The sequence below is a fragment of the Pelophylax lessonae genome (genome assembly GCF_965119305.1).
Source record: "Pelophylax lessonae genome assembly, chromosome: 7".
Taxonomy (NCBI): Eukaryota; Metazoa; Chordata; class Amphibia; order Anura; family Ranidae; genus Pelophylax; species Pelophylax lessonae.
The window spans coordinates 264,195,821-264,206,816 of NC_138774.1; positions in this window are offsets into that span (position 1 = coordinate 264,195,821).

Here is a 10,996-nt window from a genome sequence, read left to right on the forward strand (position 1 = left end):
ATAGTGTAGTAAGCTTAAAAGATGATGATTTATTGAGCAGGGTGAACTCACTCACCAAACACAGAAAATGATAGCGCAGTTGTAATAAACAGCTGGCATCCTTGTAGTAACGGTGGACCTTCCTGGAGTGACGGGATACACGCAGAGCCAGCTCCACCCTACACGTTTCGTCATAGGAACGTCATCAGGGGGCGTGGCTCTGCGTACGTGTATTGTCACTCTTATATCCACAAGGCAGGAAGCGGAAGCGGGTACTCGGAGCAGCGCCAGACAACACCAAAGATAGCGCGCCAAAGCCCGGAACCGGAAACCCACCATGTATGAGACACTGGAACGCAAACAATATCTTACTGGGCCCCAGTGCTTTAACAACAGTGACTGAAGTTAGTTTCTTTTTTTTTTTTTTTTATTCTTCTGGTGATCCTACCAGTTACACACTATCTGTCTTAGGGTGACAGCACTTACTCAATGTACCATATCCATTGAGTAGCAGCATTGTCAACCTAGAACAGGGCTGCAGCATACCTTTCCCTCTTATTCATAACCTAGGGAATGAAATTCTGTAGTCTACAGAGAGCGAGCTGAGAACGTTGTTAAACATAGTTCCCAACTGTCCTTGATTTCAAGGAAATGTCCCTGATTTTGAGGAACTGTCCCTGATTGTAAGCTCTAACGAGCAGGGCCATCTGATTCCTTTTGTTCCAAATTGTATTGTAACTGTAATGTCTGCCTTCATTTTGTTAAGCGCTGCGCAAACTGTTGGCGCTATATAAATCCTGTATAATAATAATAATAATAATTTCCAGGAACTGTCCCTGATTTAGAATAATGTCCCTCTGTCCCTCTTTCCTCCTCATTTTTTTTCCTCATTTTAGTCTGATCTATATAGTTGTATTTAAAATGCTTTTTTTATCTTTCAAAAAGTGTTTCCCAGTGCCAAACGTTCATCCAATTTCTAAATTGCTGCATTTCTAAATATCAAAAGCCAGTATAAAGGAAAAGTCGTGGTTAAAAAAAAAACTTGTAGGTTTAAATTACTTCCTGCTTTTCATGCCTATGCAAATGATGTCATACATCCCAGGAATCTTCAGGAGGGGAGGAAGGTTTTTTTTTCAGCTAAGCACATCCTCTCCTGTCTGCCTGCCTGCCTGAGCTAAGGGCAGATGGATACCAGGAAGTAGATGCTATACGATTCATCCGCCCTTACCTAAAATGGCCACAGCCAGAAATGCTAAGGGGCAGCTGGTGCTTCATGGGTCAAGGGGGGCGGCAGACGGACTGCACCTTCCCCCCCCCCGGCCCCCACCAGGCCACACACCAGGATCCTGGACCCCCCCAGGACCCCGGACCCCCCCCACGGCTCATTCACCTTCAGCAGCGGCGGCAGCTTCAACTTCGGCTTCTTCCCCCTCAGTAGAAGCGTCTCCTCCCCCATGCCCAATGGCATGGCTTCTACTTTTGGCCAATCAGAAAACAGGTCTCTGCTTCCTGATTGGCCAGGAGACGGATCCATGTGACAATAGCGAATATTCATTGGCTATCGTCACACAAGTGGGTGGGCTCACTGCGCCCCGAGCCCACCTTTTTTTTTAACCTGTGAGAGCCTCTGCCTCTAGTCACATGGTTAAAAAAAAAGCCCCATTGAACTCCATGCGTCCGGCGCCCCGCATGTAGATTAGGGGGCCGGACACATGGATGGGGAGGGGGGGGGGGGCGGCGCCCTTGCGCCTCCAATACACCAGCCACCACTGCTAGGGGGTGGTTTTCAAAGTAATTTCTCTGCAAAATAAAGCATGGAGACATGGGATGATGTGGTAAGTTTCTTTGAGTATTAAAAATGAATTAAATAGTGTTTTTGATTTGTGGTACTCAGATGCGGTGTTGTTCCACACACACACACGTTTTTTGGCAAGTCCTTCGATAAAAAATAAATGTATAGATAAATGGAATCCCTGTCCACAAAGCTGCTGGAAGCTGTCATTTTGCCGGCGATTTAAACACACCTTTTCTGTTTAAATGTCCGTTATTGCTGCAGTAGGTTGTGTATTTCACAAAGGTGAACCATTTTACCGGCAGGGCCAAAGCATCCTCCCAGCATATTCAAAGGAATTTAGAATTAAAAAAAGTGTTACTTTTATTCTAATTCTTACATGTGCCAAGTGATTTGTTTGGTCTCTCACTAACCCCTTTGGTGTTCCTATTGGAGAAAACACTGCATGGTGTAATAGATTGGTCACTGGAGGCACAACAACAGAAGGTAGAAGAGGGGGACTTTCTGCTGTCTCTGGGCCACCTTTATCTTGGCTCCGTCTCTGTGTGGCAGCATGAGTCACTAAAGAAGCACAAGGAGGAAGAGGAGGTCGGAGTGTTGGTGGTGAGGAGGAGGACATGGGACAGCCTTTCACTTCACTAATCACTACACTTCACTCCTCCTCAACAACAGAGAGATGTACATGCATGGACTGAGGTGGTTAAGGACATTGTTGCCCAATGACAGAGCGTATCACAGAGAGAGCAAAAAAATGCCCCATCTGCAAGCCTCTGGGCTGGGCTTTCCCAGGAAGTGTCAGGATCGCCTTGCATGGCCAACACACCTCGGCTACTCAAGAAAAAAAAAGATTCCTAATTTTCAGATTTTATGCTGAACATTTTTGCAAAACTAACCTGGGCAGATTTGCTTATCACTACTGGTAAGCTGAGATATATTGATTATTTTTAATTTCGATATACTTTAAATATTGTATGCATTGCCTTTTGCATTCTTCAGCTGTCAGGGTTCTGTAGGAACACAAACTTGGAGAAACAGGAGACAGGTTCAGAAATGTATAGATTATGTAGTGAGGAAAAAATTCTAAAATGTACTCAATCAGTAGGGGAGCCTTGTAGGCCACATTCTTATGTACAACACAGCAGCTGATATTTGTATTAACATTGGAGAGATAAGTCCACACCCTTCGGAATTCATTCACATTGATGGCAGAGCATGATGTTCACAGTCTACCATCAATTTGGTCAAGCAAGGTAGATATCAACTAAATACATTAAACATGATCCATAAGTCCATTAGAGAATATCCATAAAAAATTTCCATAAGTGCAGCTGTAAATTTGGGGGGGGGGGAATTGATCAGTAACATGCACTGAGGGCAAAGTGGGCTCTTCTGCAGAGTGAAGTCAACTCTGTGAGTGAGATACAAAGGAAAAAACTAGAAAAGCGCCTCCAAGTGCAGAAATTTTAATAGGTCAAACACCAGCACAAGTGCAAACTCACATAAGAAAAGGAAATTAAGTCTCATGTGAATGCTGGAAGCCCAATGGCGGTTGTATCGCTGAAAGGACCCAGGGTCCCAGGTATGTCGGCCAAGATGCCTGTGGGAGACGGGAGGAGTGCCGGCTTGCCTGCATCTTCCGGATGCGGCTTCACAGAGGATCAGCCTGGAATGCGACGTCAAGCAGCGTGTAACGTTACTGAAGGGCAGGAGGGGAACACAACACGTTTTAAAGCATGCGTAGGGTATGTGCACCCCTTAATCAAGTGATCACTGTGACGTTATGCGCTGCTTGACGTTGCATACCAGAGGCGTAACTAGAACCTTCAGGGCCCCGGTGCAAGAAACCATGAAGGGCTCCCCGGACCCCGTGCCGGGGCCTTTCCATTCAAGCTTGGGGCTCTTCCCACTGATTCTGGGGCCCTTTACTCTGGTTGCAGGGCCCATTATTACGGTCCCACAGCGGGACCCTTTCACAAGTTCTGCAGTGGGCCCCCTTCCCGTCATCATGGGGCCTCCTCATGGTGGAATGCCAGGGCCCGGTTGCAAGTGTGACCTTTGCGATCCTGGAAGTTCGCCCACTGGTGTCAGTAGTTTTTATTTTTTGGTATTTTAATTGTATTATTTTGAATCATTTTATTTGTTTACAATGTCACTGACTAGGACTCTGTCCATTCAGAGAACAAAGGAGCTGGTAAATTACATATTTACCGACCCCTTCCTGGTTCTCTATTGTGAAACATCCCCTGGAGCAGCCGGCAGGAGAGGGAGAGGAGCACAGTAGAGGGGGGGGACCAGGGAAGCACACAGGGGCCCAGAGACAGCAGAACACAAGTGAACTGGATAGGAGGAGTGGCGGGGGCAGCATACAGAGGAACCAATCTCCTCCATTTTCCTCATGCAGCTACAGGAGGAAAAAGGAAGACAGTGATTTTTCTACATGCTGCCCCCACCGCCCCTCCTTTCCAGGTCTACAGGGGAGCCGCACATGCCCCCAGGAGCATGGGGCCCGGTTGCAATTGCAACCCCTGCAACCCCTGTAGTTACTCCCCTGCCCAGCACATTAGCCCTGGTGAAGGAATTTCATGACTTCCAAAACACATTAACTTCTATCGTTCCAATATTGTAATTAAGGTCCTTCACTGTGTTATACACAAGCATACAATAAATTTGTCTTTATGAACCATTGCCAAAACTATCTTTTTTTTTAATTTTTGTTCAAGCTGACCGTGGGCCCTATGCTCCTCTATATTTCTCCATAAAAAAATATAAAAAAAAAATGTTTAATGGATAAGTGCCATGATTGATTTCAGGTGTAGGTGTTTTTTTTAACTAAGCGCATGGAGGGTGCCATCACCTAAAGCCTCGTACACACGCAACGAATTTCCGCCGACCGGTCGTCCGTCTTTTGTCCAGAGTGGTGTCTGTTGGTTGGAATGTGCCTAGACTGCACACGAATTTTCCCGCATGACAGAATTCTACTTCAGAAGTGATGTCATGTGTTGGATTGCTTTCTTTGTGTTCTTTCATCTCTGAGCATGCCTAGTCTTGCTCATAAGATTTTTCCCCATCGAAATCTGTACTAACAGTGGCGGCTGGTGCTCAAAATTTTTGGGGGGACGCAAAAAGAAAAATTTAATAGGTATTGCTTCACGTCAAAAAACGCAGTAAACAATTGCGTGACTTTGAAGTCATGGTACAGGCATGGCACAGGTGATGGTATAGGCATGGGATAGGTGATGGTACAGGCATGGCACAGATATGGTATAGGCATGGCACAGATATGGTAAAGGCATGTCACAGGTCATGGTACAGGAGATGGTATATGCCTCCTTTCAATGCAGAGACCAGCGTACATGCCCCCTTTCAATGCAGTGACCAGCGTACATGCCCCCTTTCAATGCAGAAACCAGCGTACATGCCCCCTCTCAATGCAGAGACCAGCGTACATGCCCCCTTTCAATGCAGAGATCAGCGTGCGTGCCCCCTTCAATGCAATGAACATTGTGCTGTGCCCCCTTCAATGCAATGAACACTGTGCTATGCCCCCTTCAATGCAATAAACACTGTGCTGTGCCCCCTTCAATGCAATAAACACTGTGCCCCCTTCAATGCAATGAACACTGTGCTGTGCCCCCACAATGCAGAGTTCAGCGTGCATGCCCCCTTCAATGCAACTGTGCTGTGCCCCCTTCAATGCAATGAACAATGTGCTGTGCCCCCTTCAATGCAATAAACACTGTGCTGTGCCCCCTTCAATGCAATAAACACTGTTCTGTGCCCCCTTTAATGCAATGAACACTGTGCTGTGCCCCCACAATGCAGAGTTCAGCGTGCGTGCCCCCTTCAATGCAACTGTGCTGTGCCCCCTTCAATGCAATGAACACTGTTCGGTGCCCCCATCAATGCAGAGTTCAGCGTGCGAGCCCCTTTCAATGCAGAGCGCCACAGCATTGTCCCCAATCACTTCAGAGCGCCACAGCATTGTCCCCAATCACTGCAGAGCGCCACAGCATTGTCCCCATTGATTGCAGAGCACCACAGCATTGTACCCCAATGATTGCAGAGTGCCCACAGCATTGTACCCCAATGATTGCAGAGTGCCCACAGCATTGTCCCCAATGATTGCAGAGTGCCCACAGCATTGTACCCCAATTATTGCAGAGCGCCACAGCATTGTCCCCCAATGATTGCAGAGTGCCCACAGCATTTATCCCCAATGATTGCAGAGTGCCACAGCATTGTCCCCAATGATTGCAGAGTGCCCACAGCATTGTCCCCCAATGATTGCAGAGTGCCCACAGCATTGTACCCCAATGATTGCAGAGTGCCCACAGCATTGTACCCCAATGATTGCAGAGTGCCCACAGCATTGTACCCCAATGATTGCAGAGTGCCACAGCATTGTACCCCAATGATTGCAGAGCACCACAGCATTGTACCCCAATGATTGCAGAGTGCCACAGCATTGTACCCCAATGATTGCAGAGTGCCCACAGCATTGTACCCCAATGATTGCAGAGTGCCACAGCATTGTACCCCAATGATTGCAGAGTGCCACAGCATTGTACCCCAATGATTGCAGAGCGCCACAGCATTGTACCCCAATGATTGCAGAGTGCCCACAGCATTGTACCCCAATGATTACAGAGTGCCCACAGCATTGTACCCCAATGATTGCAGAGTGCCACAGCATTGTACCCCAATGATTGTAGAGTGCCCACAGCATTGTCCCCCAATCAATGCAGAGACCAGCGTGCGTGCTCCCTTCAATCCAATGTACTTACCTGGCGGCGGCTCGGCTCCTGGCGGCGGCTTCTCCCCTCCTCGATACTTCGTCCTCTTCTGCGGCGGCGGGAAGATGAGCTGCTTCTCCCTCATCTCGGCCTCTCCTCTGCGGCGGGAACCGGAGGGAAGGTGAGTGGCGGTGACGGTGCGTGACTGGCGCACGCACCGGCACCGCCCCCATTGCGACGTCAGCGATCGGATGTCCTGGATGATGATTGGTCCAGGCTGGAGACTGGACCAATCACAGCCATGATATCACAAAGGTGGGGGTGGCCAAGCGCTCTTTCCTACGCCCAGGTTACGCCCCCGGAAGGCAGCCAATCGGCGCCTCTTCTGGGTCGTAAACACCACCCCCCCTTTAGCCACCACATAGGCCGGCGAACCAATTTTTTTTTCTTCATAACTTCATTGTTCTTTTTGTCATTTTTTTTTTTTCCTTTTTTTTAGGGGGGGCGGCGCCCTGGCGCCCCCTATGCACGGGCTGCCACTGTGTACTAATGAGACGAAAATCGGACGTGTTTTGACAGTAAAAATGATATAGCCTGCACACCAAGATTTTTCCGGCCGAAAAGTCGGAGTCGGTTGTCGGAAGCACCATACTAACAAGCCGAAAATCGGCAGATCGGTCGTCGGACGAAATTTCCCGGCCGAATTTCTACTCGTGTGTACGGGGCTTAAGAGTAGGTGTGATAGGTTCTCTTTTAAACAGAACATACTTTTCTAGTTGTAGATAACCTGAAAATCTCACGTCTAGAGAAAGCTTTATATGAATGTTGCCATGAGGTATTTTCAATTTAATGAACCTAGAGCACCCAGATATTTAATATCTGCCGCTACATTTTCAATATCTTATGACATCTCCTCTTACGCTTTCTTTTTAAGGCTTTGCCTTTACTACCTTTTGCTGTGTACTAGGTGATGAGTAATTGTGCCGTTCCTTTGCTTTCATGCTCTATTTAACAAAACTTGTTTTTTTTTTTTTCTTTTTTTCTTAGGGTTTGCACTTTTAAAATAATGGTAAACCCAAGGAAAATCATTTCTTTACTACCTCTCTATAAAAACCGAAGCTATGCCTTAAAATAATTAAACTTTAAAGTTATAAATCAGCCTGTTCCATAGACTCGGTCTCAAGCCTCCGGAGGCTGCTTCTCTGCTATCTGACTGCGGAAGCGGCTTCTTATATTTTTGGGACAAAAGGCATTTTTATTACAGTAATTTATCATAGGAATAAAAGACGCTCTTCTGAAACACTGAATAATTTTGAAAGAAATATGTTTTTAAAATTAAAAATGCAGGATGTGTGCACACTAGACTCCCCCGGGAGGCATTTCTGCAAGTACTGTAACTGCGCCGATAGTTTTAATGCAGTAGCCCTCCATTATTTAAAGTGTGATTGTATTTCTCCCGCTTGCAGCTTTGTCAGCTATAAATAAAAAATGAGGGTTGAATTGTATTGGGTATCAGTAAGCACCTCTATTATTGATACTTAATGTGACTTTGAAAGAATACGGCGTAAGCTTTACTTTGATCTTAAACCCTTTTGGCTGCAATGTGGGAAGAAAAGGCTAATTGTCTAGATCTGAATCTGCCTTGTTTCCACCTTTTTTTTTTTTTTTCGGCATTCACAGGTGATGAAGGATTAACCTGAGCAGAACATCTGAGTGGGACTATGGGGGAGGTGTGGGGGGATCAGCATTATGGTTCATTAGGATAGCATAGCAACATCTCAGGAGACAACAGGGCTCGTCAACCTGCTCTGTGTCGGAGTCATCTCTTTATTTTCTGATATTCGGTTTTATTTTCCTTGCAGTAGAGGTTAATATTTTAATTGACTATACTACCCGCAGTTTCCTGAAAATCTACTCCTTTTGTAGCCACAAATTATTAAACCCTAAAATAAAAACCAGCTGGCTTATTTAATCACTCCTGGAAGACCGGAAGATTTTCCCCTTTAATGACCAGGCCATTTTTTGCGATTCGACACTGCGTTACTTTAACGGACAATTGCGCCATCGTGCTTCGCTGTACCTAAATAAAATTGATGTCCTTTTTTTCCCCAAAAACAGAGCTTTCTTTTGGTGGTATTTGATCACCTGTGCGATTTTTATTTTTTGCGCTATAAACAAAAATAGGAGTGACAATTCTGAAAGAAAAAACAATATTTTTCACATTCTGCTACATATTAAAAAAAAAATGTAAAAATCTAAATTTTTTAACATTTTAGGCCAATTTGTTGTCTGCTATGGAAGAGCCCTGGGGCCATCTTAAAAAAAATTTCAAAGAATTACAGAATTCTGACTTTCAAAGTCAAAATTCAAACTTTTAGGCTCCATTCACACCTGGGCGTTTTTGTTTCAGGCGTTTTTTCAGGTGTTTTTTCAGGCATTTTTGTAGGCGTTTTTTGTGCAGGCGTTTTTAGATTGACTAGAAACCAATGGAAAACGCCTGTAATCTGCCCAAAAAGAAGCTCATGTACTTTTTTGAGCGTTGGGCGTTTTGCTTCAGGCATTAAAACGCTCAGATGTGAACAGGGGCCATTTAAATTAATGGAGTTTTACTTGTTGGGCGTTTTGGAAACGTTTTTTTTTTTAGCGTTTTTGGAGCTGAAAACACCGAGGTGTGAATGGAGCCTCAAACTCAGAATTCTGACTTTTAATCTCAGAATTGTGTTTAATAAATTTTAGCATGGTCCAAACTTGTAATCTCAGAATTCTGACTTTTAATCTCAGAATTCTGACTTTAAAACTCAGAATTCTGTAAAAAAAAAAAAACATTTTCTTTTCAAACTCAGAAATCTTTGAAAATTTTTTCATGATAGCCTCAGGGATCTTCCATAGTCTGCTACATATTTTTGGTAAAAAAAAAAAAATCACAATAAGGGTCCTTTCACACGGCCGCTCCGTGTGTCCGCAAATCATCCAATCCGTTTGCGGATGATTTGCGGACATAATGTAAGTGAATGGCACTGCGGATGTCAGCGGAATACCATCCGCTGACATCCGATTTTCCTCCTTTCAGTTCTGTTCCGTTTTTACGAATGGAACAGAACCCCATTTTTTCTTCCGTGTAAAAAACGGAAAGGAAGGAAAATCGGATGTCAGCGGTGTCATCCGCTGACATCCACAGTGCCATATACTTACATTATGTCCGCATATCATCTGCAAACGGATGGGATGATATGCGGGCACACGGAGCGGATGACACAAATGTCATCCGCTCCGTGGAAAAAAAAAAAAAAAGTCCCGCAGCGGAGCTTTCACACGGAGCGGCCGTGTGAAAGGACCCTAAGTGTATTTTGATTGGTTTGCGCAAAAGTTATCACGTCTACTAACTACAGGAAAGATTTATGTCATTTTTATTGTCTTTTTTTTTTTTTTAATTAGTAATGGCGGCGATCAGCAATTTTTAGCAGGACTCTGACATTGCGGCGGACAGATCGGACCCCTGACTGACATTTTTGACACTTTTGGGGGTACCAGTGACATTACTACAGTAATCAGTGCTAAAAATATGCACTGTTACTGTAATAATGACACTGGCAGGGAAGGGGGTTAACACTGTGGGTGATCAAGGGGTTAAATGTGAGCCTAGGGGAGTGATTCTAACTGTGGGGGGGCTTGTGAAATGATCACCTGTGTTCCTATATAGAAGGATCACAGGTGTTCTGTGATCATTCCAGAGAGAAGAACGGTCAGCTGTGTTTACAACAGCTGACCATCCTTCTCTCTCAGCGAAGCCGCCTGCCCCGTGCATCGGAGTCCCCGCTGCCGAGCTGCCCTAGATGCAGGCGTGCAACCGTATATCTATGGCGGTTCGCGCAGGAGGGCCAGCCTGCCGCAGTATTTCTGTGGCAGGCGGTCCGAATTGGTTAAGTTGTGCATACTGTATATGAATGGGTATTGTTGGAAAACATGGGGAACAATATGTCGTGCAACTCGGATGTCCAAAGTTGTATGACAAGTTGCACAAGTGTGAATGGAGCTTTAGGCCCCTTTCACACAGGCAGACCGTTCAGATCTGCCTGTCAGTTTTTTTGGCGTATCTGAACGGTCCCCCCATGCATCTCTATGGGGCATTGGATGTCAGTGGAGACATGTCCGCTGACATCCGATCCGATCCGTCAAATCTGGACGGATGGAAACCCTATTTTCCATCCATCCAGCGGATGGGATCGGATGAGAACGGACAGACGGTCCGTTCCCATCCGATTCCCCCATAGAATGGGGACCTGACGGCTCTGTCTCTGCACACAGCACGGAGAACAGCTGTCATCCGCCTGCTCAGTGGGGGATCGGCGGATCGATCCTCCGCTGAGAAAAACGGAGTCCGTCCGACGGACTCCATGTGTGAAAGAGCCTTTGATTCTGTACAGCGTTTTTTGTACTATCTACTGTGTTGTTGTTTTTTTTCTCTTCATGTTTTTTTCGTATGTTGTATGTT